Here is a 13,522-nt window from a genome sequence, read left to right as displayed (position 1 = left end):
TACACCAATTCTCTAACAAAATAATGAATCTGTATGTGAGGTCACGCTCCATCATCACAACCTCTCAGCATTCTGCAGGACATGAAATCTGTGTGAGGACTCCTGATTGTCTCTGAGAGCTATATCTGTATTGTTTTAATTCAGTAAGTATCCACAATAAAACTCCAAATCAAGGGGGCCTCATGGAATATTGTGAAGAAGCAAAACATAGACTGTATTTAAAGATGGACAACACAACAGCTTTCAAAACATATTTATCCCCCCCTGGTGGCTGGATGCAGTATAGGTCATAAATCCCGCCTCCATCATGTTAATGGATGGGAGATGGGCAAATAAATCGAATTACAAAGATGGTTTCTGTCATTTGACGTAGTTCTTCTGATGTTCATGTGTTTCTGATAAGTTTGAATTAGTTATTCGATGCTGTAAAAAGGGGTGTGACATCACGATTGACAGCTGTGATTAACAGCTGCTGAGTGCGGAGCCGGAAGCTTGGGAACTGTTCGTAGAATAGAAACATGGAGTTCAAACGCTTCGATCTGTATAGACAGACTTACTGAATATATCTTTATATACACTCTACGGTTCATATAGTCACTGACCCTGTAGCTAGCTAGCTTAGCAACATCTCCACGGAAAGCAATGTTAGATGGCACTATTTTACTGTTGTTTGAGTTCATATCCTGGATTGCCAGCAGACACTTAGGAGACGTTTCTGAAACATAAATCTGTTTTAAAGAACCTGTGTCCTTTTGATCACACATGTACTTAAAGAGATATTATAGTTTGTGTCTTTCTAGCCAAACAGCTACTGTGGTGCTAACATAGCAGCTAGGTGGCTCACGCTAACAAGCTTCGGCTGTGCTCGGCTCTCCATTGGCGGAGGCGGTTGTGTAGGCGGGATCTTGATACTGCGGCTCCAGTCCCATGATTGCCACTGGAAAACCGTTGGCTCCAAATGACGTGAAAAGCACAAGATGGCAGCTTCTGTGTCCAGGATACTATAGCTTCACTTTTGTACAGTGGGAGGAAGTGGAGACGCGTTGCCTATCTATATATACAGTCTATGGTGCAAACAATAGAACCACGGTGTAAACATCACAACGTACCCCTTTCTATTGCAATAATTCCAAGTTGTATAAAACCAGAATTTCCACACTAAATTTATTTGGGGGGGAAGTAGCTATCGGTCATTGTTTGGTATCTTTAAAATATACAAGTCCAGTCACAAAGTATCTCACTGTGTCTAACAAGGCCATGAGTTATATACATACAGAATACAGAAATTGTGCTTTAAATCATTTTGTTCGAATACACTTTATTCAAATGTTTGACATCTCAGTGTGAAAAACTAAATTCCTCTGTGGTCTCCTCATGCACTGCTCAAAAGTTCATATAATTTGTTCCATCTGGAGGAGATATATGGGTTTTTATAAGGGTTTAAATATGTATTAATGAACCTATTTAATGAAAGTTCATTGTCCAGAAGGTTTCTATTAAACAACATGAAGTTGTTTGCTTTTATTGTCTGGATGTTGCATGTTTCTGACCCATGAGACAGTCAAGTCCAGTGTAAACAACCATATTGTCATTTCTCACATGTCCGAATGACTCTTTTTGTGATATTTCTGAAATGACTGCGTGTGTACAGTGTCTCGATATATTGGACTTTTTTTTGTACCATCCAGTTGGACTATGTGTTGCAGTTGAAGAGGGGAGCAGCAGCAGCTCCACTGTGTTGTTACAGTGTTGTTGCACATGTCTTACCTGGAGCTGTAAAAGATGTTTGTGTGGTCAAATTTGTTGTTTTTGCTACTAAGATAAAAACTAAAAAACTCCTGAGACAGCCATGTGATGTCAGAGCTTTCTCTCTATGACTGCATCAGTTGGGTTATGTGGGGACTGAAAAACAAAACAAAAAATAAAGGTTATAAATCAAAACAAAAGTCATCGTCGACGTGAGACTAAAATGGTGGAAGTGCAAAATAAAACAAGGTGATGAGAGTGGATTGGAATAACAAAATGCTAATTAAATTGTGAGTTCAATTAGAAACCATGGTGAATTGTATCCATTCATTTGGTTAATTCATAGGTGATTGGATAAAATTATGTGTATATTATGTAAACTTCAACTACCAACATGAGAAGACACACTCTATTGTTTGTCATTTGCTAAGGGTCAATGTTTGCTTTAACTAAGCTTAAGTGAAACAATGTAATTAATTCTCTACAAGACCAAATAAAAAAACAAGGTCAAATTTATTTTTATTTTACTTAAACCACTCATTGGCCACTTTGTGTGACTTAAAATCACATTATAAGGCATTATAACAGTGATTATAATGCATTGTAAAAAGATTATAATGTATTACAACTATGGGAATTGGGGAAAAAAGTTTCAGGGAGTGACCAGCAATTGGGAAATATTATGATACTTACTAATTCTCCCTATAAAATGCTTTATAATGTGTTGTGATTATTGTTATAAATCATATAGCTATAGTATATGTGCTTATAATTATAATCATACATTGCTGTGCAAACGGTGGGAGTGAGTCATTGCCCCAAGCAAGAGAGTTCAGGTATCTCGGGGTCTTGTTCACAAGTGAGGCTATAAAATGGATCATGACAGGCGGCGTCAAAAGTGATGCAGGCGTCGTACCGGACCGCTGTGGTGAAGAGGGAGCTGAGCCAGAGGGCAAAGCTTTCCATCTACCTCTAACAACAAGCAATGCTGGGGGTCGACGTCTGGAATACCCTCCTAAACCTGCTGCCCCCGAAACCCAGGATAGGCAGAAGATGTTGGATACTTTCCTCTTCCAAAACCAATTAATTGTGCTTCCTTTAAATAATACTTTTCAGGAGAAATCATAGATAATATCTAAAGCTGCCTGAAACCTTACCAGTCATTCATAATAAATGAATTCAATAATCACGTAGGCCAGCTACAAAGAAAGAAAAAACAAAAAAACAAGAATCAAAATTAAATTAAAACTTTACAAGAATCAAACTTCACAGGATATATTCCAGAAAGACAATGTTATTAACAGCTTGATCGGATTACCCAGTTATTACAATACACTAGGTTATTATACACGTAAACAGAATGAAGGAGGTTCGAGTGATATAAGCAGGTTTTAATGCATTATAAGTTTGTTTATAATGCATTATAGACATAGGTGCTGTAAAAGGTTGTTTCCAAACAGTCAATAAAACATATTTTCCAAAACTATGAATCACAAATATTAGGTTGAAAGGTCCAGCAGGATGCAAAAGTGGTCGTGGACAGACAAATATGTGCACACACTCACTCACACACATCCCAGAACACATAATCTCCTGGAGGAGATAATCATAAAAAGACTGAAATGTCTTTGAAATGTAGGAGTTTACATATCCCATGTCACAGCATCTGTTACCCAGCATGCATAGATGTTTTCATGTCCTATAATGAAACCCCTAAATTGGCACCCAGTGGGAAGCAGATCAACAAATCAATCATCTGATAGCAAATGTTGCCCACCCGGACCAGGAGCCAGAGGCAGGCGAGATGGCGGAACGTGATGTGGATCATAATATTTTAGATTTGGAGAGACGAGCGCTGAAACAGAACGCCAGCAGCGATAATAATAATAGTCATTGCAGAGGTGTGCAGCGGTACGCGTGGGAGGGCGTGGCTGCCTTGTGATTGACAGGTCGGCACCACGGCGTTGTAATTACTGACTGTGAACTACACATCCAAGCAATGTAGGTTTCTATGGCAACACATGCTGTTAACATTTCTCTGCAAGTAGAAACTCTGCTTCATCAGGCTAATGATATTTGTATGCCTTAAATTGACAGTTCATCCTCGGAGATGGAAAAGTTGTTGAATTGTTTTCATCCATCCAAACTGCTTTTGGAATTGAATGAGTCATCACCTTTTAATTTCACAGTTATTTAAGGCAGATTTATGATTCATATTAAGTTTTCATCACCCTTCAGCTCTTCACTGTTTACATCACGTTTAACTTCCACAGACTTACCTGGATTGAAAAAATAGGATTTGGTGGTTGAATGATTTGACAAATTTCCATGTTCAAACAACGAATATATTTTATTTCAGGGTTTTATTTTTTAACAAAGTGGTGAAAACACAAATGATGGAATATCTATTTAAACAGTGAAGTCTCTAACTACTTACCCTTTGATTTGGGAAATCCTTCCTAGTTCTTTAGGGTAACCATTAATCCTAAATAGCATTAAAGCCACCATGTTTTTCTGATGCCGTCCTGAGGTGAAGATCATTAAACTGCTTGGCTCACATGCAGCTTGTGCAACAACAAAAAACGTGGATTAGATGTCATCAGAAGTTCTCGATCAGGTCACCCCACTTAATCCAGACTGTGTTACGGGGCTGAGAGGTTCAGAGCAGGCCGACCCAGGATTTAGCTTTTGTTTTAGAAGAATATATTTCATTTCAGGGTTTTTTATCAAATCACAACTGCTTTAATGAAATCTTCCAATCACTTGATTAAGTGGCAAGTTTTAAAATGTTCAACACCTCAGAGCTGCTCAGCACAACCAGAGCTGTGTGTTAATGCATCTCTGGCCTCCCCCCAAGGCTGTTAATGCATTTCCATCCCGCCTCCCTTCCACTCCGTTGGTCAGGTTTTTGCCCTGGCACCTGTCAGTCATCTCGATGAGCTGTCACTTTGCCTGAGCGAGCAGCTGAAGCACACAACCAGTGGCACAGAGGGGGAAAAAACCAATCTGCAATTTAAAAAATCCTGCTGAGGTTTGTGATTGTTCTTCTTTTGTTTGTCCCCATCAGCACTTCACTCAGACAGAAAAATAATATCCAATTTCACTCTTGTTTTTCTAGTCTTTTTAGGATGTTTAAACTAAACCTGTGACAGCTACAGGTTGCTAAACAAAACAGAAAATACCTGACAGAGATGCAGCACAACAGAAGAGTAAAACTCCAATAAAAAAACAATAAAGAAGGCTGATTACTTGGGAAGTAATTTATGTCAACATTAGGAGTGTGAAGGAAATCTGTAGAGAATTTATTGAAGCTTGAGCGAGGAGAATTACAATGTGTTTGCCACCCAATTGTGAAGGTTACTTTTCTGGCGGGGAATATATAACCTTTTCACCAGTCTCAGGAGACGCACCATGTCTCAAAACGAGGTCATTCTGTACAGAAAAATATATATATGTGTGAAGATTTGATTGGATATCGGACCGTAAACATGAAACTATGCTTACTTAAGTCAACCTAAGTGACGCATGTCCCTCAGGTCACATTGCATGTTATTGTAAGTGGAGACAGCCCGTCTGAGATAAAGTGCAGCGTATCTCCTGCGACCTTGGTCTCCTTGGAGACGGAGACAGGCCGTCCTTATCAGCTGCACCCACCAGTCATCCCAGAACACCGGGAACTGAGTTATTGCTCTGAAAGAGACAGGCCATGGATGTGCAAATGACCTGAAAGTGACCCGGAGGAATACTGCATCACACACTGTCTTTAGCCTAAAGAAGGACGGTGACACAGTAAACGCAACTGTTGCATGCTTCCTCCTCGCTAGATTTCATTCCTTTTTTATTTCCACAATTGTTGCATTATACGCATTGTTATGAAAGGTATATACATTTCCACTGTAACACTTTAGATCCATAACTATTTTTTTTGTGGTTTTGTCCATCATTTTTATCAGTTGTGATGACTTTTTACTTAAAAACTTTGGGAAAACTTCATCCTCATACAACAGTTCATAGGATATCTTACAAAAAGTACATTTTCTTACAAAAGTCAGCAACACCTGTCAATTTCTACTCGTTACAAACATACAATCTTTTCAAAATAAACTTCTGCCTACACAGGACATTCAGTTCATGGTTTTGTTGAGGGAAAAGATGGTTGTTCAGGTTGAAATACACATTAGAGTTATTATTACTTTTTGCAATGATAATTAAAACTGTGAATATTAAAGCAAAGTATGGAATATCTATTTAAACAGTGAAGCCTCTAACTACTTACCCTTTGATTTGGGAAATCCTTCCTAGTTCTTTAGGGTAACCACTAATCCTAAATAGCATTAAAGCCACCATGTTTTTCTGATGCCGTCCTGAGGTGAAGATCATTAAACTGCTTGGCTCACATGCAGCTAGATTAGACATTAGATGTCATCAGAAGTTCTCGATCAGGTCACCCCACTTAATCCAGACTGTGTTACGGGGCTGAGAGGTTCAGAGCAGGCCGACCCAGGATTTAGCTTTTGTTTTCGAGGAACTGCACGTCATCATGGGAGTGTTTTTGTGGAACGACGTGACGCGTGGAGCAGACGGGCCAGTGAACTCAGAGGAACCTGAAGCTGCTTCTCACAGTCTCTTTAAGGTGAGGCAAAGGTTGAAGGGCTTCATTAGGTCTCCGTTCGGCTTTCATGATATAACTTCCTCTTTGCAATAGAGCTCCAGTGTTGTCCAAAGATATTAAAACACATAGCGTTGCACTGAATGAAATGTTCTTTCATCACCTTGAACACGCACACTGTAGTTTATTTTGACTCGCTCCCAATATACCATTCTGCTGCCACAAATACTACAGTCCACGTGATTAATCCACCACTGAAAATAGTCCCCCCAATGTATGAAGTTTGATTAAAACTGTTTGTCCAGCTGTTTAAGGAAAATACGGAGAGTTATATGCAGAAGATAATTATTTGTACAAGTTATTATCTTCACCAAGCACAAGATAAGACTGTTTCAGGACTTGAGACCTGAGCCAGTTCCATTCACTGGTGAAGACCAGGAGATTCTACGAGATTTTAGCCCATTTATTTTAAATCATTTATATTGTTGATATTATTAAAATAAACATTTTAAAGCGCACTCCAGTGTTTTACATTGAGTGCATTTTTCCGAAAAGTTAAGTCAGCTTTTTCGTAATTCATGTCATCTATGTCATGGAAAATCTAGAAAAATGTATATTTTAAAATATGATGCCATATGATGTGTTTTACTGTTATGTTTCAGTCCCGATGATAATAGAGTTTTTTTTACAGTGTTTAAAAATAAGTTTAAGATTGACATCTTGTTTCATATAAGTAGATTCTGCTCTTTTTTTACTTCTTCGCCACAGCCTCTTCCTGCAATCTGCATGTTTTCCAGATACCTGATGGAAGTGGCTCATTAGAACCAACACCTGGGCCCAGTGTTCCCAGTCTATAAAGCCCTGCTGCTGCTGCAGTAGTTATCTGCTTCTCATTTAGGCAACAGCTTTTTGTTTTGTTATGTTGAATTGGTCTGACTTTATATTTTGCACACCAATATTAAATATTCAATTCCCCATTTGGGTTGTCTGCTTTTGTTAAAGAGACATTTGGTGAGTGTCCGTGCATGGCTTGTTCTGTTTTCTTTTTTCTTCTTGTACGATTTCAACTTGCTGTGCTCCACGCTTAAAACACCAGCACAAAGTATGTTGTCATGGTAACACATCACCTGTGGATTTTGATACCACAAAAGTGCAGGACAAATGCATACACAACACTGAATGATGCCCTCCTCCTGTCCTCCTTTTGATGCAAAAAATATTTTGTTAATGATATTCGCTGAATGTTAGTTTTGCTGTTTGGTGTTATTCCCTCTAAATGAATGGCCAAATGATGTGACAGTGTGCCAAAATAATGTGTTTCCAGCAGCTTCGGCTGAATTCTTCTTCCATCTTTTACCCTTGAAGAAAGTAAAAACTGGTCCTCCTGGTATTTTTTCCTTGTGTGAAGATCTGTTATAGTTTCTTAAAGTGCTTATTTAATTCAAAAACATTTGTGGGGAGAGCTCGAGATGGTGCTAGCTGATGATGAGTTAGCATAACAAAACTTAAAACCATTCTAGTAATAATAAACAGTTGATTCTGCATTTAGAAATGCTGCTACAGCAAAATGTAGGGATAGAAATGGGTGAAAAGTTAGTTTTTCCCAGGCATCAGTGAAGCAGACGGGGAGGTGTTCTAAAACTTGCATTATCTCTACTGACCAGCAGGGGGCGACTACTCCAGTTGCAAAAATAAGTCAGATTGTATAGAAGTCTATGAGAAAATGACTCTACTTCTCTCTTGATTTATTCCCTCAGTAAACATTGTAAACATGAGTTTATGGTCTCAATCTCTAGTTTCAAGTCTTCTTCAATACAGCATGATGTTCATTTAGTAAATGATGCTCCATTTAGAGTCAAACAGACCATAAAGCAGGGTATGCTTTAGGGCGGGGCTACTGTGATTGACAGGTCGCTGCTGCTGCCAGAGACGTATACAGCGTCTCTACGCCACTCCTCTGCATTCTAAATACGGTAACTTCTGGTCATTGGTTGCTCTGTGCGGCTGTCCCATACTTCTTTTATCCTTTTTGGTTTTTTTGGCCAGGCCTCCAGACTCTTTTAGTTTTGGTTAATTCATGCCATTATTAATAAATAAAATAAAAACTATAACTCTCAGGTATGGCATCCTTTGTACATTTTGCTGATCACAAGGTTGAGCCAAACGTTATCTTAAGCACCAGCACAATGTCAGACCAGAATTAGTGGATTTGGTTTCGGAAGAATTATATCAACTTTCACTGTACTTACATAGAGTTTCTTTTTCTACGAGGCTATATAAATGAAATTGTCTTGACTTGGCCTACCTTTTAAAGGAACATAGCCTGAAATCATATGTGCTGCGTTGCATTATCCAAGTTTATAAAACCTCAGCAAAAATAGCAAGCTAGCTAGCTTGGGGGTGTTATTGTGTTGTGTGCCAGGATGCTGCAGGCCAGTAGTCCCGATGTCGGCACACTTCCAGCACCAGTATGCATGGTGGTGGGAATTTATTTTTGCTGTTTCAATTTCTGATTCGACTCGGCATCAGATTCATGTGCTCAAGGCGAAAGTATTTCAACTTGCATGAAAATCTTTGCTTATTCTAAACGTAGAGAACGCAAATAGCTAGGGGTCTGAGAAAAAAATGCTGTCACGCTAATACAGAACAATCTGCCTGCTAGCTAGCTACACCATCTGGATGGTTGGTTCATAAGGTTTATTGTTGTGAATGAACACTGACTTCAGAAAAAATCCTGCAAGATTCTGCTTCACAATTAAACTGATCATATGCAACAGCCAGTATACACTGTTTGTGATATACACTGCATCTACTCTTTTAAGTATGTATGCATTATGGCCATTGATCCAGGATTTCATTGTTCAGTAAAACTCAACAAAAATCTTCTCCAATCATAGTGAATATTCCCTTATTGCTACAGAGTTTCTGCAGCATAATGGGACAATAAAAGCTCTCCACTGAAACCTAGATTAATAAAAATGTTTACTGTAGGTGAGGAAGCAGTTCCTCCTGCTGGCTGATGCAGGATTCATAGCAGGTTTAACTGACTGTCTCTACTAAAAATGTTGAGTCACATCCTCCACACGGCTGTCAACAATGCTGAATGGCTGATTTTTTTTTGAGGGAAAGATACCATCTGATCCTCCTGCATTGGTTGATATTAATTTGTGATGTGACTATGTTGTAGTTGTCTCACCACTTTGTTTGGAGGTCAAACTGATAGTGAGCACAGCTGAAATGTCACTTATTATTTCTTATTGCAACCAACAGGAGGTTTGCAGGTAACCTGAGATGAGTGTAAACAATAAGCAGATCATTTGGGTCATAATTTCACAATTCTTCGTCATTTTCTCTTCTAATGAAGTCGGCCAAACTTGGAGGTTTGTTTCCAAACTGTCTGATCATCTGATGACCGGAGTTTCTGGAGCAGTCAGAACAATTTCAAGCGATGCCATCCCTTACCAACACTTACCTTGGTGAAAACAAATGAATGTCTAAAGCTACATATATAACAGCCAATTTAAGCTGTAAGCAGTGATTATCGGGCTTTTTTGCACAAAAAATACATGTTATATAAGCATCTGATCTGATGTTAATAAAACATGTATTTTCTGTGTGTACACTTTATACTGTATGTGTATGTATGTGTGCAAGCACGTGCATGTAGTTAAGTATACATCTGTATGCATGTTCAGTATGTGTATTTCTGAATTGAATATATGTAACAAATGACTGCTGCAAAAATTATATGTATATGTTTTCTGCTACCTCTGTGGTCAAGGTTTGGTTCCGTTTAGGCACATAAGTGATTGAGGTTAGTGAAAGATGACGGTCATGGTTAAAGAAACTATAATGTTGACTGTTGGTAGCAGACAGGAAACAAACAGCGGTCAGACATCAGCGTCATCAGTCACACAGACCTCAGAGGATCCAATCATCATTATCATTTAAGGCATTCAAACAAACAACAATGTTTAGTTTTGTCGAAGACAGTCTGCAGCTTACGATTCATCCTACAAGGACAGCAGTCTTTTGTCCCTGGACGTCGCCCCCTCCTCCTCTTTTATCCTGATCCTTCTTGTCTCCTCCTCGTCTAGCATCGAGGCTGACTTACATCAAGGGAAGTTCACTCATTTGCTGTGCTTAGAGGTATACGTGTGCATATATAGACATGTATATGTACATATACCTACATCTAATTTGTCATCTATGTGTATGTATCTTTAATTTGAAGAGAAGACATGGGGTACAAATTATAACTAACAGATATCATCATGAAACTTGCTAATTTGCATACATTTCCAAAACAGAAATCTGACACCTGGATAAAGCCAGGTCCAAAACTCTTGTTTCATTTTGTTGACGTATAACAGTCAAAAGTTTTTAGAGATTGAATATTGGATATCTCTTTTTAGCATTCCATAAACTGTCATGAAAAAAATGTATTTCATCAATGTTTTTAGGAATAAAACTTTTATAAATCAGGTTATGAATGAAATATAAGCAAACCCCTAAGTAAAAACCTTCAGAATATAGATTGAAATGAAACTGGAATGTTTGTAGATTGAAGTGGAGATTTCTGGCTAAGAGATAGAGATAAAAAGAATATATATAAAGTAATACGGTTCAAGCCAAACCTCCTTGTTGGAGCCAAGGTAAAAAGGAAAACCTGCTACCACTCCAGCTACCTAACTTCTCATCTGTCCATCAGAACCGTAAAGGGAAACAAACACATTTTTAGATGTTCATGAATGTCATTTTAGCATAATAAGTGGATGTTACATTAAGCTTTACGCTTAAAGTAGATCTCCCTTAAAATAAGAATTCACATTTAAATCGCTTTGCATCTGCCAATAAACATCTGTTTGATAAAAAAATGTATCCTGTGATATGTATGTGAGGGACATAGGGGCCAATCATACTGAGATGTGTCGAAACAGGCGAGGATCCTTCAAAAGCGGCACTTGACAAAGCAAGTCGGGCAAAAGAGCTGATGAACCAATAGAGCGTGGATGCGTGTGCAACCAAGTGATCAAAAGTAATAATGTTGATGTGAATAAAAATGATTCAATGCAGTTATGGAGCTCTTGCTGTTGAATGCGGAGAAGGGGAGAATTATATAGTCGTATATAATCGTAATTAACAATTTCTTAAATCAATGTCCATTCAAACCACAACTGCCGAAAAAAACAGGAAGCCAGTGGTTAAGCAGTGAAGCACGCCTCTTGCTTGATTTGACTGGCTGCCTTGGTCAATTGTTACATTGACGAGTTGTGCAACTATACGCCTGGCGCTGAAAAATTGAGAATATAATTTATATATTTGATGCATGTCTAAAATACGCTTAAAACTTGTACACCATGTCAAGAACTCAGTAGCTCCCGGATCAGCATCCTCAAACAGACATTCACACACTTATCTCTGACATCTGTGTGCAGCAGTGGTCACCAGACACTACAATAATTAGCGTGGGAATCAAACGAATGCTTTGTATTGAAATCTGGACCACATACAGATCTGCTGTGCTCGCATTATATTTCAAAGCTTGCCTGAGTGCTTGTTGAGCCAGCTCATACTGACGTCTAATTCAATTGGTGGGAATAGAAGAGTGTAATTACTGAGGAGAAAAGGGACGGTGGTCACAGCTGAAACTCATTGCTGACCACCCTCCAAATGCAAATTCAATCACAGGGTTATCCAGGGGTGACGAGAGCCTGCAGCTCTAATCAAAGGAATCTTTGATCACAGCTGACCATTAGCGGTGGCAATTTCATCAGTCACACTGAAATATTCACGGCCATGTTCTGCTTTAGAGTGAGATACAGGTGTTTTGTGTAATTACTTGGCATTCAGACTCAAATTGTATTGAAAGTTCTTGAAAAAGCTCTTACGTGGCCCTTGAGTTTACATTTGTCTGTCAAGATAAATGTCTTTGAAAGTCTTGTTGTTTCCTAAGCTTTCTAACACATCTTATGGACTTCCTCGGCAAGTCGGATGGCAGATTTTCTCAAAGGGTTGCAGTTGGGTAGAAAAGGTAATCCCTGGTCTTTGGTGCCAAATTTGAATATCATCCTTGATCTTTATCTTGTTTTCCCCTTGCTCCTGGTTGACAAACGTTGACCTCTTCCCAATGGAGGGAAAATCTAACTGAGTAAGGCCCAGAGATGGACGTTTGGAAACAAGAAGTAAGAAGGATCTTGCATTGAGAACTACTATTTTCAAGGATGAACCTTCAAGCTCAATTTTAAAGTTGTGTTGTTTGTCCATGCTCTGTTCTTCTTGTCTGTCCTCAATGAATTGTCTTACCTTTGCTTTATAATTCATGTTGTGGTATTGCAGCCCCTTTACCACCTGACTAGAACCTCACCACAGTAACTATGCAGATAATAGAAGGTGAGTTTTTCATTCACCTCATCCATCTTTCTCCGAGCCTGAAGTTTAAATCAATCTCTTGTATCTTGTTTGTTTAATCTGTACACAAACCGCTTTCCAAACCAACCACATCCTGACTCCAGCTCTGTACTTGACATACGCACACACATACACACAAGATTTGAATCTTCTTATTTCACACTTGGAAGGCAAACAGATAAGTGTATTTCCCAGAAAGTTTAAATATTTCATACGAATGTGGTCAAATTGTACAGATTATATTTACACCTGCATGAGATCTGATCACAGTGAAATCAAGCAAGATCAGAAATACATAATAACTTGCATTAAGATGTTTTTCCTGATTAAGATAAGATATCCAGATGCAGAACACATGTGTTATATCAACATTTGACTCATAACGATTCGACTTGCATTTCCTGTTATTTTATCTCCATTCATTTATGTTTTTATTTTATCTGTTGTATTTCTCTGCAACCAATCCCTTGCATTATTCATATATTTACCATCCTGTGTCCCAGCTAACCTAAAACACAGCTAGACAAGTTGCAATGTGTATATATTGTTATAGAATCTGTTCCAACTCTGTACATCTATTATTGTGTTAATAAGACATCTAGAGTACCATGTAAGTCCACATTCAGTGAGTCAGCACTGCCCCAGTGTGATCAAAGATGATTACTACACAACACTAAGGCTTCATGTACATTGTACTGCGAATAGTGCACTGAAGGACTCATAATGATAAAAGATACTAGAGAATATTGTTGTCCT

This window comes from Anoplopoma fimbria, chromosome 18 (assembly GCF_027596085.1).
Source record: "Anoplopoma fimbria isolate UVic2021 breed Golden Eagle Sablefish chromosome 18, Afim_UVic_2022, whole genome shotgun sequence".
NCBI lineage: Eukaryota > Metazoa > Chordata > Actinopteri > Perciformes > Anoplopomatidae > Anoplopoma > Anoplopoma fimbria.
The sequence above is the reverse complement of the archived record's forward strand: the minus strand, read 5'-3'. Positions refer to the sequence as shown.